The 23,090-nt window shown below is 44.2% G+C and overlaps 1 protein-coding gene across 3 annotated transcripts in view; it reads right to left on the reverse strand.

Moving 5' to 3' along the window:
* CYTH1 (cytohesin 1) overlaps positions 1–23,090 on the reverse strand; it is a 69,025-nt gene that overhangs the window by 45,820 nt on the left and 115 nt on the right. Inside the window, exon 1 of one of the 3 annotated variants that reach the window (XM_070937670.1) lies at positions 5,100–5,171. The exons of the other annotated variants lie outside the window; for them this stretch is intronic. The gene's annotated coding sequence lies outside the window, so the exon portion shown is untranslated. Of the gene's footprint in view, positions 1–5,099; positions 5,172–23,090 lie in introns of those variants that run through there. 3 annotated transcript variants of the gene reach the window in all.

Genomic DNA, 23,090 nt, shown 5'->3' on the forward strand with positions numbered 1-23,090 from the left:
GTTTCAAGTCTGCCATTTGCCGCCGGTGCGGCAAACGTGGTCACCTTTCCAGGATCTGCCGGGCTGCTTTTCCCCTCCCTGATGACGCGGGGGAGCCTGTTTCCAAACGCCTTAAGTCCAAGCGATTCAAGCGCCGGGGTAATCGTGTGGAAGAGGATCGGGATGCAGAAGTCGACGCTGTGGGGGTCAACCACGCCTTTTCACAGGGGACAGCCAGCAAGATCCATCTCACGGTCCAGCTGGAAGGTTTTCCATGTCGTATGGAGCTGGACACGGGCTCCTCCCGTTCCATTATTGCATGGCCCACCCTTAAGGCATTGCTCCCTGCCTTCTCCCAACGGCGTCTTAAAGCCTGCTCGATTAAACTTAAAGATTACCAAGGGAAGCATATTCCCACGTTAGGTTGTGGCTCGTTCCGTATTGTTTATGGCTCTTTTTCAGGTCACCTGCCTCTGATCGTCGTTCGAGACCGCCTTCCCAGTCTATTGGGGTTAGACTGGTTTGATGCCTTACACCTGAGCGTCTCCGGAGTTCACTCTACCAGCTATGACATCTCCACTGAACTGACTCGCGAGTTCGCAGATGTGTTCGATGGCCAACTCGGTAAATATACAGGGCTTCCCATTTCTTTTAATCTGGACCCCCAAGTGGCCACTAGGCGACTGAAACCTCGAAGGGTACCTCTTGCACTGCGGGCCAGGGTGGACCGGGAACTGGACAAATTGATAGCGCAGGGGATCCTTGTACCGGTGGAACACTCAAAGTGGGAGACCCCCATAGTTATCCCCTTGAAGTCAGACGGATCCCTTAGGATCTGCGCTGATTACAAGGTGACACTTAACAGGGCGTTGCAGGCTAACCATTACCCCGTCCCTGTGGTTCAGCACTTACTCCATTCACTAGGCCAGGGTAAGGTTTTTGCGAAGCTTGATCTGGCCCAAGCTTATCAGCAGTTCCCCGTTGACGAGGACATTGCTCTGGCCCAAACGATAGTGACACACAGGGGAGCGTTTAAGTGTACCCGTCTACAATTCGGGGTCAGTGTTGCCCCGGGTATTTTTCAGAGTTTGATGGAGCGATTGCTCCATGGGCTACATGGAGTTGTGCCCTACTTTGACGACGTCCTGATCGCAGCTGCGGATCAGGACGACCTCGTCTCAAAGATTAGGGCTGTCCTCACTCATTTCAGAGCAGCGGGGTTGAAACTTAGGGCTGATAAGTGTCGGATGGCGGTTCCCCAAGTGGAATTTTTGGGATTCTTGATTGATTCTGCTGGAATCCGCCCCGCTCCATCCAAGATCAAAGCTATCAAGGATGCCCCCGCACCCACTAATCGGGCCGAGCTGCAGGCTTTCCTGGGCCTACTTAACTTTTACGTGGTGTTTTTACCGCACAAGGCCTCCCTCGCAGAGCCCCTCCATCGTCTATTGGACGCTAAATCCCCCTGGCATTGGGATAGTAAGGCGGCTGCCTCGTTCAACGCCGTTAAGGACGTTCTCACGTCTGATGCCGTTTTGGTCCAATATGATGCAGGTCTGCCTCTAACTCTGACCTGTGACGCTTCTCCGTATGGGGTGGGGGCTGTCTTGAGTCACCTATTGCCCAATGGGGCGGAAGCCCCCATTGCCTACTATTCACGCACCTTGTCACCCATGGAGCGTAATTATAGTCAGATTGACCGGGAGGCTTTAGCTGCCGTCGCGGGGATCAAACGGTTTCATGATTACCTTTATGGTCGTTTTTTTTACCTGGTAACCGACCATAAACTGTTATTGGGTTTATTGGCGGCTGACCGTCAAACCCCTCTTGTCCTCTCGCCGCGCATGTTGCGGTGGGTGGAGTTTTTGTCTGCATATTCTTATGAATTACAATACAGACCAGGAAAAGCGATCAGGCATGCTGATGCCCTTAGCCGTTGCCCCCTTCCTTTAGTTGTCCAGGACCCTGCCCCGACTACGTCCGTCCTCCTGGTGGACGAGATGTCTCCCTTAGTAACCGCAGCTGACATTCGATCCCAGTCGGCTGTTGACCCCACTCTTTCCCTTGTACTTGACTGGGTGCGCAGGGGCTGGCCTTCGGTTAATCCGGCAGCCGAATTCTTGCCCTATATGCGCAGACGGCACGAGTTGTCCGTGTTGTCAGGGTGCCTCCTCTGGGGAAACAGGGTAGTTGTCCCCCCCGCGCTACGACCTCAAGTATTAGCCTGCCTCCACGAGGCCCACCCGGGCATCGTACGGATGAAGGGTCTAGGCCGTAGTTATGTTTGGTGGCCAGGGATCGACCGAGACATAGAGGGGTGGGTGGTCCGTTGCCCCCAATGTCAACAATCACGGCCTCCCCCCCCCGAGGCCCCGGTCCAGGAATGGGAAACACCCAGGGGTCCCTGGACGAGACTGCACCTGGATCTTGCGGGCCCTTTTTTTGGCCGCACCTTCCTGGTCACGGTTGATGCGTACTCCAAGTGGGTGGACCTTACCATCATGTCGTCCACTACCACGGACGCTGTCACGAGGGTTTTAGAAGGTCTCTTTGCCACTCATGGGTTGCCCGATACCATAGTGACTGACAACGGCCCGCAGTTCACGTCTGCACCCTTCCAGTTATTTCTTGCTAAGTGGGGCATTCGCCATGCCCGTACGGCCCCCTGCCATCCGGCGGCAAACGGATTGGCGGAGAGGGCCGTGAGGTCCGCTAAGGAGGCATTACGTCGTCTAGGGCCCGCAAATTGGCACCAGAGAGTATACCAATATCTGTTGGCACAACACACAACTCCGACTGCCTCTACCAAGCACAGCCCCGCCGAGTTGTTGATGGGACGGCGACTCCGCATCACTCTGGATCGCCTACATCCGAGTTATACAAAAGAGTCATACACGGGGGGCAAGGGTCAGGCTCGTTTATTCGCTGTGGGTGATCTAGTCTTCGCCTTGAATTTCGACTCCACAGTCAGGTGGCTCCCGGGGCAAATCATAGAACTAACCGGGCCCTATTCTTATAGGGTCCTGTTGGCTGATGGTCGAGTGTGGCGGTGACATATCAACCAATTAAGGCATCGTTGGGCCGATGTTGCGGAGCCTCAACCACCGCAAGTTGCCCCGTGTTTGCCGACGCTTACAGCAGTTCCGGAGGCGCATCTGGCCCCGCCGGTCTCCAACAACCCGCTTCCGGTGGTGACACTCCCTCCGGAAAACTTGCCAAAATTCCCAGAGTTTGCCACTGTAGGTGGTCCTCCCGGTGCGGTGGTTGTTGAGTCAGCTGAAAGTCCCCAGGCTGAAATTGCACCTTCGTCTCCACCTAACCCTGGGCTACGGAGATCTGGGAGGCTTCGTCGTCGTCCTACTTACCTGGCAGATTACGAGTGCTCTATCCGGGGGGAAAGGGGTGTTGAATCCTCGTGGGTAAACACGCTCCGTCATCAGCGGGCTCGGATTGGTGGAGGCGCACAGCAACTGTTTAAGCGGGATGCTGCCTGTTTCAGGATTGGTCAGACCGTCTGACAGCTTGGGTATTTAAGCAGCTGTCAGGCGGGCGACTGTTCTGTTATGCTTGTTAATTCTGTTAATAAAAGTTATCTGTTCAGCATCCTGGCCTCAGTGTCGTCTTCACAGACTTAACAGTTCTAATTCGACTAGTTGGTGATTTTTGGGATGGCTGTGGATGAAGTAGACTGATCCACTGTTTATCTGAAGGTAAGAAGCATTTCAGAGAAAGATTTTCTACTATTGAAGTGTCCAGCTATTTGGTTTTCTCACACAATCCCAAGCGCTGTTACTGTGTCTCCTGTCTTCTGATATAAAATGTTATGAGGCAGAGGTGGTGCAAAGCTGAATGAGAAAGTTGCATATTTGTATTTCTTGAATACTACCCTGGTCAAGGAATTAAGGAGTCTACAAAGCAGACAGCTAAATGTTTTTGTAATACAATGATTTTAACAACAACAATCACTACATGAAGATCTGTCAAATGGCAATTCTCCATGGCGGGACAAGACACATTATAAATCAGGGTCCCCAATTCCCGGACTGTGGAGCAGTAGTGGTTTGTGGCCTGTTGTGAACTGGTCTGTGCAAGTGGCAGGTAAGTGAGCGAAGTGTCATCTGGTCACATGTGGGATCTAGGTTGCACACATGAAACCATTCCCCCACCCCACTGGTCCATGGAAGATAATTTTGCTCTTGAAGCCAGTCCCTGGAGCCAGAAAGCTTGGGGACCGCTGTTATAGATGATGTCATAGTCCAAAAAAAGGAAGTGAAAACATCCCCCGATCCCACCCCATGCTTGTAACCTAGCCAAGGTCACCAGACTTTGGCACTGATTCATTTGCTATTTTAAATATATATTTTTAGTTTAGTTTAAACTGTCTGTACCAGTCCTCATTAGTGAGGATCCAAATTGCCCTAAAAAAGGGCAACATTTAAATATAATTATTTTCATACTTCATACCCCTCCAGGCAAATTCCAAATTGGTTGGTAAAAACCTGTGACTACTCAGTTGTACATTTTCTTGTTCGGGAAGGTCAAGCAAAATATCCTAGCCACAAACTTCCACTAATAGCCATCCTGCTCAGCACCAAGTTGATCCATTATTGGGAAGATGTAATTAGCAATCAAACCTATTATTAGATTTAATAATAATCTCATTATTTCCAAAGTCACTTGGTTTCTGTCTCCTTGCACAAAGATTCTTCTAGTGATCCAAAAACAGAAATTATTTCTACCCTGCTGTAATCAAACCAGAAGTCAGCTCTCCTTCCACCCAATCACTGAAAGTTAGACTGGTTTCCGAACCAAGAAATCAATGAAACAGTTCAGTAGGCAACTGAATTAACTTTGAGTGCACAAGCTCCAAGAAAAAAAGGTTACCTTTAAACCGAACATTAGTGTAATGATTCTTGTAAAAGGAAAGCTACAATAAACACACTGAAGTACAATCTACAGTGCAGCTTTCAGAATTGATGGTAAACAGAGGGATCCCAACAAACAATTCTATCCGTGGCAGAGGGAATAACTTAAACTCTCTGCATCCACCCTGTCTTTTGCTTCCCTCTTATCATAACGTCAGCAAAATATTCCACAGCAGAAAAAGTTAAAACACCTACCTGGCTTGGTGTCCACCAAGATGGAAGAGCAGAGGAAGGCTTGGAAACTGGAAGCACAGAGCTCACCGACCGTGCCCATAGTGGCAGCACAAGATTATGCCCTCCCAAGATTGGGTGGGAAAAGCTGCCCTTGGACACCCAACAACAACCTAGCAAGTCAGAATTAGCAAGGAGACCAAGGTGGAGAGCAGAGGTTAGAATTTAGGAAAGTCCAGCTTCATAGCATCAAATGTTCAGCTGCACCTGCTACACCAACAGGGCCAAGGAAGAGAGAAATACAAAGAAAGGGTTACCCCAGTCCGGCTGGAGCAGAAGGAACAGCAGAGGCTCCCATGCACTGAGCCTAGCCAATCCCAGCTCCCTGCCAGGAAACTATTCCTAGTACTGCAGTGTGCAGCTGACAAGACACACAAAACCATTCGGACGGCATTCGGTTTTGGAATTTTTTCCAGTTGCCCCTTCTGCTGGCTCCACCTCAGCCACTCCCTCGAACGGGTCTGGGAAGGTTTGGGCAGAGAGTATTTTTAGGGTGGTTTTATCCAGCTTCATCGTTTGAGTTTTAAGCATCTAGCGAGCTGGGCTGTTGCATAGCAACTGTCACTGCATAAAGGAAAGGTGCATGAAAATATAGTGTATATGGACACCAAAGATTGGCAAATACGTATGTATAGATGGAAAGCGCAACATAGCAACTGGGTAGGAGTTGTAAAGCAAGGAAACTTGCAGAATGTTTGCCTCGGCCCCTGCAATACTATAAAGAAGACTCAGGAATAAATTCCATGTGGTTAATTCTGGTAGTTCAAATCTTTGTCAGGAAGTAAAAAAACCTTTTCCAAACAAGTTGGCTAGCATTACTCTAATTGTACAGCCTTCCGCGCATGCGCCTGGCTTCAAAAACGTGCCTAAATAGAACAGCATAGAGCCAGGGCGGGTGGGAGGGGAGGGCCCACCCGTGATTTTCGCTACCGATTTGCCTGAACTGCTCCGAACCGGCTGAATACCACCTCTGTTCAGAATATATAAACTGCAGTTGCATACTATATTGAAAACCAAACAACTATGGATGTGTTTTCACTTGTTTTCTGAGAAGGTCATTAATCTTTATGAAGAGAGCAATGCCAGCTAAGGATGAACTGGACAAACTGGCTAGTACTTCCTTTGACACAGCTTTTATTTGGCTGAGAAGCATAGCAGGCCTGATGGTTGCATTTGTCTCTAGGCAGTGCACTAGCTTCTTCTATATGCTAATGGCTGCTCTTAAAAAGATAGGTTCTTATAAACAGGAAACCAACTTCTGGCAAAATGAGTCATGCAAAATATGTAAAACAGATATAAACCCATGTATTGGGCAGCAGCAGAAGCATGATAGTGGTCCTGTAAGAGTGCCAGCCTGCATCCTACAGATGCTATGAGGTTGGCCATATGGGAGGGTGGCCATTTTAGCCATCATCTTCACTATACAACATGGCTTGAGACTAAGAGGGATTGGACTCTGCCTGAAAATATAGGGCAGTTTTGCTGTTCTTTTATAATTTTATCTCCGAATGATTAAGTGGTGAATGGGATTGGATTGAACTAACAATCTCTGTACTGGAAGTGTTGTGGAGAAGGCATGGAGTGAGCTGGAACTACTTACTCATTTTCAGATAAGAAACGGAGAGATGTTCTGTCTCTTCCTGGTAAGAGCAAGATTTATGTCTGGCATAGGCAGTAGCAGTAGTGAAATCCAATTTTTTTTACTACCGGTTCTGTGGACGTGGCTTGGTGGGCGTGGTGTGGCTTGGTGGGCATGGCTTGGTGGGCATGGCAGGGGAAAGGATATTGCAAAATCTCCATTCCCACCCCACTCTGGGGCCAGCCAGAGGTGGTATTTGCTGGTTCTCCGAACTGCTCAAAATTTCCGCTACCGGTTCTCCAGAACCTGTCAGAACCTGCTGGATTTCACCCTTGGGCGGTAGCCAGGGTTTGAATGGTGAATGCTCACAGAAATGCACTGGTACCCAGATCAATTGGCGATTTTGCTGGTGTGTCTCATTCAGGTGATAAATAATTATTATTATTATCTGAGGTGTGATGGGGCCTTTTGACATGGGGGAAGAAGACTAAGGTCATAAGAAATGGGTATTGGGATGGGGGAATAGCCAGGTAGTTACAAAGAGGAAGCAAGAGACAGAAGGTAGGTCAATCTTGGGGAAGGCAGTCTGAATATTTGGTCCCAATGCCTGCCCTCCATCACCTGTGTTTGGCCCTGAAATCTGCTCGCTGGAGTGTTGGTGGCCCCAGTCTAATGCAAAGTTGGGCTATAATAAAGCTTGTCTCAACTATAATCATAAACGAGAGCTGACCTGATACGCATTACTGAAACCTGATTGGGCATGAGGGTGGTGGTGGGGTTCTTTCTTTGAAATATGCCCACCTCCGTTTTGGACGTGGCACTAGTTGTGACTCTAGGACAAGGTAGGTGTGCGGCTATTGTCTTCCAAGAAATTCTAACGACTGCTAGGGTGCTCTTCCACAGATAGCCAGATGTAAAACCATATTTGTGATGTTGGGTCTTAAGGATGAGCTGGAGTTGATGGTAGCAGACCAATTTTCCTGCTGCACAGCTGCTTCCTTCCTAAGCTGCTGAATTCTAAGCACAAGTTGGCAGTGGAGTTCCCCAGACTTATATATGGGTCTCTAGACCAGAGGGTGGCTTAGGAGTTCATGGCTGCCATAGTAATCATGGCCCTGATCCAGGTTATCAGTGGGGGTTATATATTAATATTATATAATATATAATATATAATATAATATAATATATTAATATATAATATAATATTATATATTAAGATCTGTTTTTTGTCTTGGGGCAGTGGCAACATGATCTGAAGTTGGGAGATATTCTCATTTATACCTCATATATGGATCACTCCCTACTAGTTTCAGAGTATGCCTAGTTACTTACACACACACACACACAAACTGCAAGGAGGTAGGGCATATTTGACTGGTCTGTCCCAAGACATGGATTAATCAATTGGGATTCCAGAAGGTTTTAGGATTAGTCCCTGAAGCTCTATTGCATGGGTTAATTAAAGCCTTAGTCATTGCTTGCAATGAGTGTATGACAGTTACCTAGGATTTGATCATAGCCGTGCAGATTGTTGTCCATGAACCTCTCAGATACAACCCTGGTTCTTAAAGAACCTCCAGAAGATGAAATGACATAAAGATGCCTACAGCTTTGCTGAAGGATGGCGAAGTACAAATCTGACCAAACACTAGGTAAGAACCTTTATTAAGAATTACCTGTGGTGTTAAGAATGGCAAAACACTTGTATATCTGCTCCACCATTATGTCCGCAGATAGACAATTACCCTATTCCAGATAACTTGGTCCCTGCTGCATGAGGAGGAGCTGGGAAAGCCATATTCTTTCTGGTTGGTCAAGGCCTCACAGATAATGAAATGTTTTTGGATCAAGAGGTAGCAAATGTAGGAAGGGACCATTCTGTCTGCTTTAAAGGAGATGGTAGTTCACCCTTTAAAAGCTACGTTGGATTCAACAGTTGTGGACAATTTTATTTATTTTTTATTTTATTTATTTGTCAAGAACGTATTGGATAATATATATAAGTATAAGCATGAATTGAATACATACAATAGACACAATTAGAGGAAATATTAGGACAGGGACGCTAGTGCTCTTATGCACACCCAGTTTCATCCAGTTTTCAGCTTTATAGGGTCTTGGTGCTTTCTGATCTTGGTTGTTTTTTTGTAGACATTTCATTAGGTAACATCATTGGTGCTAGAATGGAGTTGACTTTGTTCTGAGCAAATGTTGACTAATGAAATATCTGCAAGAAAATAACCAAGAACCCCATAGTTCAACCTTGAGCTACAAATATTCTCGTCTATCAGTAGTTTTCAGCTCACAGTTTAAAAGGGCCACCAGAGGAAATAATTATTTAGAACTTTTTCAGTTAGTTTTCAGGCCAGGTTTTTTTTTCTTTTTCTGTTTTGTTTTGAGGCTAGGTTATAGTATTGAGATGACCTGTTTACACTTATGCTTGTACCTCAGGTAGGGGTGGTTTATCTGTCTTAACTCTCTTGAGTTTTTGGTGATCTTCCATACCATCAATCATAGTATTCTTCTGGACTAGCTTAGAAAATTAGGTTGGAAGGCATTGTTTTACAATGGTTTTCTTCTTTCCTCCAAGGGTACTACCAGCTGGTCAGGGAGGAGTAATCTAGCCCAAAGCCTTTGCTTTGCAGGATGCCTCAAGGCTCAATCCACTCCTCCTTTCTATTTAGAAATGTTACTGGGTTAGGTCATTTATTAGCATGAGATTAACTATCTCATGTATATGATGATATCTAGGTATATGTACAGTATCTGCCTGAAGTGATTTCACAGAAGTATTTTTCCCAATGCCTGGGCCCTGGAGGCAATGAGGGTCTGGGATGTAGAAGAACAGGCTTTGATTCAACCTGCATGGCTGAGGGCTATGTGGAGACTTTGCATTGGTAACTCTGGAGGAAGCAGCACTCCAGAGTTGGTTCACAATTTGAGTTTTTTTCTGGACTCATACTCATATACCTTTTGCTCCAGTGATTTCTGCCTATTTCCCCAGTTTCAATACTGTCAACATGTTTTGGGTCCTTTTTTTGAAACCGTGCAATCTAACGGGACCTAGGAGGTGCACCTTCTCTGTAATGGAACAGGTGTCCCTTGATTTTACCTTCACAAAAATCTTGTGAGGTAAGTGGGTTGAGAGTCAATGACTAGCCCAAACCCTCCTAGGGTATTTCATATTTAATTTCAACCTGGGCATGTCTGGTTCCAGCTTAACATAAATTTTAAAAAATAGGTATGTGACAGATACTCCTCTTGTAACATGCAAACTAGACTAGTCCTACCCTCAGAAGGTAGAGAAGCAATCCTTACCAAGTTTGATTCTTCCAGATGTGGTTATAGTAACTTCCATGATTCCTATACAACATATATGTACAGAGAACCAATACAGAGACATACATTAAGGATATAAGTTATGGAACATGTGGCTGCTGGATATGCATAATGGCCAATTGAACAAATCATAGATTTGCTTATCACAAATGTGGAGAATGACTTGCTTGCAAAATAGCTCAACAAAAAGAATTCATCACAATATCCCCAAGTCTCCAAACCACACCTGGGTCTTCCTAAAAGGCTGTTAAAAATGTTTAGAGGAAAAGGGTGGAGAATTACAGATCCTAATATAGTTGTTTTCTACATATGACCTGACTTTACTATTCTGTGCCAGTTCTTCCTGCTTCTGATTGGAAGCAATATTTAGCCATTGTACTCCAGTTTCTTCACATCTGTAGAATATTTACTGTAATATTCCTACAAGCAGTTAAAAGCTAAATGTTATAAAAAGGAGGTCTGAGGAAATCCTTTTAATTTTGTAATTTGATAAACTATGGGATAGCTTGGGCAGGAAAGAGAGGAAGCTCATTAAATAAATTAAGCAAAAGACTAAGCCAAGACAGATAGTTTTTATTTGGCTGTAACCTTGTTGCTTCTCAGTTAAAACATAAATGAAGAAAGTCGATGGTCCACACTTTAATTCTGTTCAGTACACAAACCATAAGCACAGGGTTTTTTTTAAAAAAATGTCTCTTTTTTCCCGTTTCCTCCTCAAGCAATAGTTTATGCAATTTTTCATATTTATTACATAATCTATAGGCTACTGAATAGAAATAAAATAGTTTAGGAAACTGACAGAAAACCATGCCACTCAATTCAATAGTAAATATAAAAAAATAATTTACCAGAGAAGATTTTGCTGTAGGAGGGAGAACAGCCTTGGTAGTACAGTGATTTAATGCACCCTGTTATTAACACAGCTGCCTACAATTTCTGCAAGTTCGAATCTTACCAGGCTCAAGGTTGACTCAGCCTTCCATCCTTTCTAAGGTAGATAAATTGAGGACCCAGTTGTGGGGGCAATAAGCTGACTTTGTATAAATATACAAAAGTATGAAGGCTATTGCTTAACGCATTGTAAGCCGCCCTGAGTCTCCGGAGAAGGGCAGCATATAAATCAAATTTAAAAAACAAAACAAAAAAAACAGGAGGAACAGAAAGAAGAGGGAGATGACTACACAGGCAATATAAGGAATGAAAAAGTCCAGAGGGAGGCTGTGCAAGAAATGGCAACACTCCTTCTTACAAATACACATGCACACGCATGTAGAGGCTGGCACCTCATTGAACACTTCAAGAAACTCATTGTTTGAAGTTCAAATTCTCCTGAGCATTAATTTAAATCTTTACGATACTAGCCCATCAATTGTTTTGGAATCTACCGGTGATTAAATACATTTTCTTAGGGATGCCCATAGATTTATTTCTACTTTCCCAGCAGCTGAAAACCTCCTGGCAATCTCATTTATAGATTCCTCTTTTGAGAATGGAGTTGCAACAGCTCTGAAAAACCTTGGCTTTTTTCCTAAAATCACAAGATGTCATTTTTCCCCCCCTTACATCAGATCTCATGACTACAGTGGCTGAATTGCATCAATTGGCCAGAAGCTTTATGGCAGAAGCAGCTGAGTATTTACAATCTTCATTGTAAGCAACAATCTTCATAGTTATTTCATACAGGATGGGTCTAAGTGCCCAGTGGATCTTATTGTGCATGTGTACCTTCAAGTCCATTCTTAAATATTTTTTGTAGCTGAGCTGTGATACTTTACTAGCAGTAATCTGTGGTTGTAGTGCAGAAAAAAGGGAGTATCTGCAGTATTAGCTGTTGTGGGAAGGGTTAAACTTTCTTCTTCCCATTGCCTATTCTGTTTTGCAAATTGGTTCAGGTTTCTCTTCCTGAGTTCATGTTATCTCACCATGCTCTAGTGTAATTGTTTATGGCCCTCATATCACTTCCAATCACTTTTCAACTTTTAGACAGGTTAGGGATATCTAACTTATCACATCATTGAATGGCCATTCTCAATGTTTCTTAGGCAATAGGGACTCCTTTTATGTAGGCCTGAGTTCAGTTTTCATGTCCAGGATAGATATGCTCCAATAAATGTTAGCACCAGGCTCCTAGGATTAGTGATTGTGAAGTTTGGTTCAGCTTTTCTATTTGTCAAATATTGTGTAGCTTTGGTGGCTTTAATAAATTACCTAGTTTGCAGGGTTATTGTGAGGTAGCCAAATATCCAAGCACAGAAAGCATATAAATTGCCTTTAGAAATGGGTTTTCTCATGCTACCACCTTTATTTCCACATAATGCTTCTTAGTAAGAAAGAGAACTAGAGTAGGTGTCAAGCCTTAGTCTTTCAGATGACATCTGCAACATGGAGTAAGGACCAATTGGTTATGGCATATTTTGTCCATGTAGCATAGAAACCCAACTGCATTGGCCATAATACACAATGTAGGCATGCCACCTTCCTATCTTAGATCCTGTTCTTCGAGACCATTTTGATTAAGCTAGCAAGATAATCCTAGTCTTTCAAGCAGAGCTTTCTCTTTGTGTCCAGTTCAGGGTAAAGATCAGCCCAAACAGCAACTGACCTCCATTGGCAGGGATAAACAAACAGAAAAAAGAAAATCAGGACACTTCTCCTACTTTATGATGCACCCTTCTTTTTTTAATCTGTTTCTGAAGATAAGTTTAGTATTCTCCCCATATAGGCGTACTACTACAAATATTACTAGAAATATAGCAGATAGAGGGTTACTGGTTGCGAGGACTAGCTGCTTCACTTACCAGGAACTATCTTCCCGGACACTGGAAGATGAATTTGACAGAAAAGCCATGTGTTTAATTAGCAGTGTTGATTCATGAAGGAACCCATGCTCAACAAGTGTCCAAATATTATATCAGCTCCCTGTGAAACATCTAAACAAAACACCAGTACAAACATAAAAAGAATCCAACAAGTACTTAGATCTACTGATCTAGGCTCTTGACATAACTCACCTTTTTCCTAGCACCATCCTACATTAAGAAGAAAGGGTAGTGGATATTTTCCTGCTGGCTGATGACATTTTGGGGTGAGGGCGGAGACAGGTATCAAAGCCAGCTGAATCCACCATTTCTGGTCTTTAACGGACCTGCACACCCTGCACAACATTAATACTATTTGCCAGCATTGTGCCAGTAGCAGCATAGAGACTGTCAATAATGACTGCCAATGTAATGCCAGAATTGTTTTCTGCTGTCTCAAATACAGTTAGAAAGCACATTAAGTCAGCCATGACGAAGAGCCCTGTGTGAGGGAAGCCAAGATAAAAAAATCACATTTGAAATACAAATGTGTTTTACATGCATACGATGATTGTGCAGTTTTTTGGATTGGTTCTCTTGAAGAGGCACATTGAAATGTAAGGGTGGCACACATCTGCCTGATCTTAAAGAAGTTGAACCTTTCCCAAGGGAGCATAGCAGCACAGCCAGCAGCTTGAGTCCAGGAAAAAACAGAGTTGTTTTAAGGTGCTGCAGATAGGGCCTACATTCACATTCCTATGTATCCCCAAAATACCTTTTTGGAGACAGAATCTAAAGCACCGCACAACCCTACATCACAAACCCTTTAACTTTGGTTCAATTGTAATGCATAGGATTCCTGGGTAAAATCTACTGGCCACAGGATGGATTGGGACAGTGGGGGAAAATAAATGGCTTTGGGATACACTATGAAAGGACTCCCACAAAAAGAAACGGTAAAACTTTTTAGTAAAATCCTCTCAGTTTCTCTTACACCAAATGAAGGTTGGGCTTTTAACAAACCCGTTTTTTCCAGTATAAAAATAATGCTTCACTAAAACGTATGCTTTAGTCATGTTCTAGTATGTTTTGGGAAGAGCTAATTACACATACATTTGACCTTGAGGCAAGTTTTAATATTCTTGGACATCCATATTCTTTGAAACTACAGGTAGTCGTCGAGGTATTGACAGGTCATTTAATAGCCATTTGAAGTTATGACAGACTCCTCCCCCGCCCCCCACCCCCCCGCCCCCCAAAAAGCTACAACAGATCCCTTTTAAAAGTTACAACAGCTGCACTGCCTCTACAGTCATTCGCCCTTGCAATCAACCACAGGGATGCTACAGTAATTGGGCCTTTTCCCTATAAGCCCATCACCCATCATATTTACCTTTTGAAACTCTTCAGACCTCATGTTGGGAAAGGAAGGCAGGCCACGTGTCCCTGGGAAAGTGGCGGCGACCCGGAAACAACTGCCATTTTGCCCTGGTGGCTGCAAGATAAACAGCTCCGTTTGCCACCTTAACAAAGTTTGCGTAGCACTGCAGCAGCTTTCTGCAGTTTTCAGAAACTTCTACAGGGCAGATCTCATTAAGGAAGCAAAATGGAGCGGTCTGTTTGCTACACAGCAATGACCTGAATGTGACCGCCAAAGAACTGCACAATCATCGTATCCATGTAAAACACATTTTGTGCATGTGACAAAATGGTGTCCCACTCACGGAATCCTGCCATTCAGCCACACATAAAAGCAATCCATTCCAATGGTCTGGAAGTCCTCGGAGCTCTTCAAATAATAAGTGAGGAGGAGGGTGTTTGGCCTGGTGAGTAGGAATCAGGCCTAAGGCCTGGGGGGAGTGGAAAAAAGACCTGTGGCAACCCAAAGGGTGGGGAGCAGAGCACGGGCATCTCAGGAGGTGTGGAAGGCCTTGGGAGCTAAGGACCTTCCCCAAACCTGAATGATCCCGTGCTCCACTTAACAACTGGCATGTTCATTTAACGATTCATTGAGAGCAAGGATGGGGGTCATTAGATGAGACACTTCACTTAACGACCATTGCGACATGCAACTATAATGTGCAGGTTCCATTATGGTTGTATCTTGAGGACTACCTGTATATCCCTATTGCCTGAAAATTGATGGCTGGAAAGATTCTCCATACTCTTTTTTAGTGCTTAAAAGACCAGAGCTTCATCATTAGAAATACATATATTTATAACTCCATTTACTCAAGGATGGAAGACCCAATTCTTTATTTATCTAAATTTGTTTCAGCTACCCAACTCAAATGGATTCTAGGCAGTATACAAAAAATCCATAAAACAAATAAAACATAAACCACCCAGACAGTCTGGACTAAAACAGTCATAAAAGCAAAACAAATCAAAGAAAAGCGGAATCCCCAAATATAAAACATCAACCCCAGACCTGGGACCAAAGCCAGGTTTTCAGAGCTTTCCAGAACCCCAGGAGAGAGGGCATCATTTGTATCTTCGGGAAGATGCTGTAATAATTCCACAATGTTTAAAAAACAAGACCTGGAGTGTACCCACTCTCCCAGAACACACTGGCATGAGCAAAAATGATTGGAGATCACTCAGATATTCAGCTACTATGTCATATATAGTCCTTTATTGGACTATATTTATTTTATTACCAGGATCTAGAATTTCACTTGGAAGCTGACTGGTAATCAATGCAATTCATCTAGTTGCAATGACACTTGGGCATACCGAAAGGCAGCCATTACTGCTCACACTGCTGCATTTTGTACCAGCTGTAGCTACCAGGTGCTCTTCAAAAACAGCCCCACACAGAGCACATTGCAATAATTCAATTGTGAGATGAGATGACAAGGGCATGAGTGACTGTCTGAAAGACTTACCAATTAAAGGAAAGGCACAGGTGATGGCGTAACATGAACTTATGCAAAGGCTCTCCTGGCCACAGCTGCCAGAAGGACCCCAAGCTGCAGATCACTCTTAAAATTAGGAATTGCAATCCCATCCAAGCCTAACAATGGTAGTATCCCTAATCCCAGTGGATAAACAGCACAACCACTCCGTCTTATCAAGATTGCACCAGGATTGCATTCTGCCCCATCCACACCTGCGCCACCCAATGTATTGACCAGATACTGGATCAATACATCGCCATAAAACCCAAACAATCCCACCCAAGTACCACCCAGTCTCAGATTCCATGTAAGTTACATGCGATTTACAAATAAGATGCTTTCAGATACAGAGTACATACAGTATTTCTAATGAAATATGGCCATTGTGGAAAACTTAATATGCATATAATCTGTATAAGATGTGAATATGTATACAGGCTCTTTTCTTTCTTGTTTGTTTTCCCCTTTGTTTTGTTTAATTAATGCCCTTCCACATATTAAAAACAAAATCAATACTTCTCTTCCAAATCGTTTGACTTTTTCATTGTCAAGTAAGGACTAGACAACAAACAATTTTGCTATTAGCAAGATGAAGCTTGTTTATGGCTAGGCAACACTTCTCTTAGATTTACTACCCTATTTACATTTGGGTGTATTTCCCAATACCTTAGCAATGGCTAGTGACAAGAAACTGAATTTCTTCACCTTCCTCTAAAATGAGGCATAAGCAACACTCTACTGGAATTGCAACCATCAACCAAATGTGAATGTAAATGAACTACTTCTAAAGCATTGTTTTTCAAAGAAATTGAAGAGACATAGTTAATCTCCAGAGATTCTGCATTTTTCTAATTAATCTCTGACAAAGCAGAAAACATACAGCACAAAGTCAAATCAGTTACCCAATTCCTTTTTCTTACCACTGCAACCAGGAGATGTACAGTAAGATAGAATTTGTGTTCACGTGAAAACAGATCAAAACTTATGTACCTCTAAAGCAAGGCTGTCTGGAACAGTGCTGACTAAACAAACTGTCATGCTTCTGAAATGACTTCTTCCCACAAAACCACTGCTTCATTGCAAGCTGCTGTTTTCCCAGATGCCCAGGATTTCCAAAGAGTGCAAGATGATTATTCCACTGCAAGTTTTTTGCAGAAATGCATGAAACCAAGGCCAGGAATACTGCACTATAAGCCTGAAATAAGAGGCTGGGTTTTATAAAAAAAATAAAAATCCACTTCCTAACTCTTAATACACTGGTGGCCTATCAATAAAGGATTCAGAACCAGAAATTCTGCAATCTAACACAAAACAATAGTTCTTTGTTTTTACCCGCACAAGCACGTACCATTAGAATAGTGTTGTATCTTATCTACTGTAGCAGTGACCCATCAATTCTTCCTGTACTATCTCTGTTTTGATCAAAGAAAAATCAAGGCCCATCAACCATGGCACCACAAATGTTTCTCATTCCCACCTTTCAAAATGCCAACTCTCTCCTGGAAAAGAGAGAGAAAGAAATACTTATGTTCTAAATCATTATACCCTACGGCCATGATGGCAAACCTATGGCACGCATGCCACAGGTGGCACGTGGAGCTGTATCTGTGGGCGTGTGAAAGTTGCCCTAGCTCAGCATCAGCGCACGCCGGCCAGCTGATTTTTGGGCCTCCCGGGCCCATCGGAAGTCTGGAAACGGGCTGTTTCCAGCCTCTGGAGGGCTTCGGGGGTGGGGCTGTTTTTTCCCTGTCCAAGCTCCTAGAAAGCCTCTGGAGCCTGGGGAGGGCAAAAAATGGGCCTTCTGGTCCCACCAGAAGTCAGGAAATGGGCCATTTCCGGATTCCGGAGGGCATCCGGGTGGGTGGGGAAGGCCATTTTCGCTCTCCCCAGGCTCCAAGAAAGCCTCTGGAGGGCGAAAAACGAGCCTACCATGCCATTGCATGCCAAAAGTGGGGGTCACGGAAGGGGGTTGCACGTGCATGCATGGGGGCGGGGCGCATTGAATTATGGGTGTGGGTGTGCTTGCGGTACTCCCTAGCATTGGGAGTCAGTGAGGCATAAATGTTAACTTAATAGTATGAGATTTCTGGAAAAGGGCCCCATCTTCTGGCAATAAAGATTAATTTCATAACTGTTTGGACATTCATTAAAGCAACCTGGCCTTTTTTTCTTAAGGAGGAGGGGGGTCAATTATGTAACTAAATCTTCTCCAACTTGATGCCATCCAAATGGACTATACTTTTTATTCCATAATCCCTCACTTACCGGTAATTATATCAAAGCAAGTCAGTAAACAGAGAAGAGTTCCTGATGCAACCTAAAGGCATTCAGGATATCAGCAATTAAAACCTACTGAATTTCCATGGTACCCATGGAACTATTTTAAATACCGTCCCATTTAAAAGAGACATTTCAAGCATAGAACAGAAGCAGTCATGTCTCTGGTTGCAGGCAGCTGTCAGTTGTTCCCTGACCCAGAGCAGCTGCCAGTGAATATATGCTCATTTCTATAGCAATTTCATGTAACATGAGACCATATCTTATTGTGTTTGTATCTAGGGTCTACGGCTTTTATTAGCTGGCCATTAGAACAGACATGGAAAATGCTATTAAATATAATCCGCAAAATGTTATGACTATATTCTAACAAAGCAGACAGTCAAGGACGACTGCATTGTTACAGCAGATAACCAAATTCAGGAAACTGCAATAAAAATGAAAGAACATGTAAAGAGATACAGTGAATAAAACCTGCAGTTGCCTAGTTCTATCCAACCACAAACACCAAGAATAGGACACACAATGAGACACACAAAGGGCCCTCTGAATCGATGACAAGTCACATTCAGGAGAGAACAGAATCAGAAAGAGAGAAGGATCACATCTGCATGATAACTCAAGAAGCGGAACTGAGATGTGGGGCAAGCACCCAGTTAGGAGGAACAATGTGCTATAGAGGATGTGGCATTCATTTCATGATTGCACACAAAGCAATTTTTCTCCCTATTCTCAAACTTAAATAACATAAGATAAAAACCTTACTAAGACTAAGGTCCCCTTGCATCAGGACACTGAATTAAGAGCAGAGGTAGGCGTCACATACTGTAACAACCAGTTCGCCCAGAACCGAAAATGTAAGCGCATTCACCTTCCACACATGTGCGCGGCATTGAAAAGTGATGATTATATAGGACGTGATAGCACCAGGGCGGGTGGGTGGGCCCAGCCGCTGGTTGGAACTACCGATTCACCCGAACCGGTCCAAACCAAGAGTAGCCCACCACTGACTAAGAGGCACTTCTATGGGTACCAATTTCCTGAGTAGCCAAATTCCTTTTTCCTAGAATTAATTTAGTGCAATGAGTGAGATTGTTTACTGACAATCCCATAATCACTGATTATTCATTTAGTGACGTTCAAAGTTACATTGGGCACTGAAAAAAAAGTGTCTTACATCTGGTTCTCGCACTTACAACCATTGCAACATCCCATGGTCACGTGATCAAAATTCAGGCACTTGGCAAAGGGGTCATGTGATCGACATTTGAGATCTTCCCAACCAGCTTCCAACAAGCAAAGTCAAAGGGGGAAACTGGATTCGCTTAACATCATCTGATTCACTTAATTGCAGTGATTTGCTTAGCAATCGTGGTAATAAAAAAAAAGGTTGTAAAATTGGACTTGACTAACTTAATAAATCATCTTGCTTAGAAATGGAAATTGTGGTCCCAATTGTGGTTCTAAATCAAGGACTATCTATTTTTCTGGAGATTCTTACTATCATAATTGCAAGAGAACTGCATTCATTTGATGAGTGCCCCTCTCTGGTTGAAATAAGAACCTGACAACACCCATACAAATCTGGTTAAATTTAGCTTCCCCATAAACAAAATAGGCCAGTAGAGCTGAACCAATGATAGATTTCAGAATGTACTGTTAAGTAGTCAATCAAGTCTGTTCTGAATTCCTCCCCCAAAATAATACTCACAGTATTCCCTGGAAACAAACACTAATCCATGTGCTCAGATTAAAAGTGATGCCCAGATGGCAAGCAGGGAAAGAAACTAATTTTTCCCCCCTCTGCAATTTAATCCTAGACAAGCAACAAGACGACTCCTTTCCTCATCTCACTTAATCTCTCTAGGTCAATGTTCCTCAACCTCAGCAACTTTAAGATCTGTGGACTTCAATTCTCACAATCCCCTAAGAACACGGCTCTAGGTGAACAATGCAAATAGTAAACCTTGTTAAGCAGGAAATTTCGGAGGTGCATCATTTTAACATCTCCCTCCTTTCCAGCTCTATTTGCTGCACTATTTTGCATTTAAAGGGAAAATAAGTTAAATAAAATCATACTCAAGCTGGGAAAACCCCTACTATCTGATGTAACTGAAATAGTTTAAAAATAATACTGGCATTCTAGAGTGGAATATTGCTGTACTTATCTGTTTGATTTTCAGAATTCCACAAAACCTATAACAAAATAATCTAAATATGACCAACTGCATTAGCAATGAAACCTCAGCTCAAATTAGCCCCACTTGGCAGCACCTTGTTAGTCTAACTGTAAGCCAAAAGGCTATTGATCTACCCCTGGATCTGCCATTGCCCCTCAGTTACCTCTGTTGACGAACGTACAGGATCCCTCCATGTGACTGGGCAGCACATCCAGGTTGAAAATATAGCAGGTTGAGTGATATGTGAGCAGAACTGGGCAGCCTGCCATTTGCCCAAATGGGAGATTACCTATTGCTGAACATCTAATCCAGCACTTGCAATGCATGCTAGATGAGAAAACAGTTGCATAGGTTGTTTTACCATTACGGTACTTCTCTCTTACCAGACAAGTCCCCTAGAATAACAGTATGATGTCTGCAACACAGCTGGAATGTTCATGTACAGATCAATCAAAAACAAGCGTGTGGATGGCAGGGGCATATGTGCACACAGCCTGCCTCTCTAGTACCAGCTGCAGCTCCCATGTCTTTCATCTCCAGTCCAGATCTCTGGAATAAAACGATGTGTCCAAGCTGCTCTAAATCAAAGCATTCAAAATCCAAAGCTGATTTCTAATGAAACCACAAATTCAATCCATCCACATTAAAAGGAATTCTGGTGTGAGTACCCACAATATTAACTGAAAGGTTAAAGAAATTCCAGATGTTGTTTCTGTGACAGAATATGTCAAATAAACGGAGCAGGCCTCTATCACTTCAGCAATGCAGAAATCTGATGCCCAACTCCACTGGGGAAATCTGTAAGTCAGCTACTCACCCATAACTGGGTCATACACACTGATTGGTGCAACAACACTGCAGAGATGCTCTCAACATTCAGAATGTCAGTGAATTTAGAATCAACATGAATGAAATTAATTATAAAGACAGTGCTGAGGCAGTCCCTCCATTGTACTGTCACACACACCAGGTTGAGTAAGCAAAGGATCACAGTCTCTTTGAAGCAGACTGTACAACTGGGCTTATGCTTCATTTATAAGCCCAAAAGAAACACATGTATTTTTACTGCAAGATCTAAATCTTTTTTTCTCTTAGGCAGTCTGCCTATTTTAGTTTGAAGCTCTCTGGATGAACTGGATCGCAGCTTCTATCTTCCTAGCCTACATAAGATGCTGGAAATTTTAGAACAATACATCTGGACACCACCAAAACCAGAAAGCAAATAAAGCAGGTAAATTACAGTTATTCCCACTATCTTTCCTATATACATATACATACATACATACATACATACATACATACATACATACATATTCTGGATCACTATGTGAACTGCACATCTCTTTCCTAGGGCTATGCACACTTGTTATGAATGAGAAAGACTAACATGCTAACTTGGATGCCTGTTGTTGGACAGTGACAAGAGTTAAGCTATAAATACAGAAGACTGAAGGCTTGTTTCTCAACATAAGACAGTTTTGCAGGAAACACACATATTGAAGTTTTAGCAACATTTACAAATTTATCGCTGCATTTCTGAATTGATTCCAGTTCCTTATTTATTATGACAGCAGAGTTAGGAAAGGAGTCTATCCATTTCTCTTTTTTTATGCAAAACATGCCAGAGTTTTGCCTTGACAAAAGCTTCAGACCCTTCAGGCCTGGATGTGTTGCTCCTTTGCCAGGATAAAGCCAGGGAAGCAGATTAGGGAGAAAAGGTACCCTGCTGCACAGTTTCAGAGCACTGCCAAGCTGTGAGGTGCGCACTCTTCTTACTGCCGGTTCAGAGAACCTTATAGCTACTTAAAGCTTTACTTTGAGTTTGGTAAGAAAAGGGCTTGGCTAAGGTCCAGGGCCTCCCAGATATCACACAATAGGCTGAACAGCCAGAACTTAGACATGGAGCTCACACCATTTCCGTTCAGCACCCACTCCACTGTGAGCTCACAAGAGTGGCATGACAGCAAAGGCTGGCAGCCCTACACCAGTCAAGCGGCACTACCAAGGCCCAAAGACGACAGCACGTTTCCTCTCCTGCAGTCCGAAGTCTGGTTGGCGTAAGAGAGCAAGAACGGCAGCAAAGGCAAGCAGCTGCCATCCACTGCAGCTGTTCCCCTGCTGTCAGGCCCAACGCGGCGCCCCCTTTCGCGATCCGGGTAATGCTTCTCCGCTCGCCTCCTGTCCTCGCAGACAACCCAGCGGAGAAAACGCCCGTTCAGCGGCCAGTTGCTCCCCATCCCCAATTTGCCGCGCTTCCAAGGGAGTCTTTGCCCAAGACCGAAAGAGCTACACGCCATTCCCTAGCAACTCCACGCCGAACTTCTCGTCCCTGAGAAAGAACAGCTGTCTTTGCCCCGAACCAGAGGGCACAACAGCTGCCGGTCGCGATCTGCAAGCAAGCCGCCCAGCCCAGCCCAAGGCAGCTGCCCCGCAATTCGGGTACCAGCACGCGCCGCCGCCGCCGCCCCCAACAACAACGGGGCAGACTTGAGGCCCCCGCCTCGTCCCCGGTTACTCGCTCAGCACGCCCGAGATGGTGGGGCTGATCTTGTCACCGAACCCCACCTCCTTCCTGCCAATTGCTTCGCCCTTCGAGCAACCAGCCCCCATGGCTCTCGGCTCTTCTCTGCCCGACTGCTTCGCCTCCTTGCTAAACACCGAAAACGATCCTTCGAAAGCCTCCGCAAGCCAGGAGGGGGTGGGGTGGGGGGATCACCGGATCGCAGCACGGCGGATCCCAAGGACAGTTTGGCTGCGCGTAGGAGGGCCACTCCCCCTTTACTGCTACCCGGAGATAAATGCTTGGTTTTCCCCGCCGCGATGCAGGCACGGCGGGAAGCGCTGCTCACCCACCCACCCGCCGGCCGGCCGGCCATTCATTC

The sequence above is a fragment of the Pituophis catenifer genome, unplaced genomic scaffold (genome assembly GCF_029215685.1).
Source record: "Pituophis catenifer annectens isolate HBS135680 unplaced genomic scaffold, rPitCat1.0.hap2 SCAF_2, whole genome shotgun sequence".
NCBI lineage: Eukaryota > Metazoa > Chordata > Lepidosauria > Squamata > Colubridae > Pituophis > Pituophis catenifer.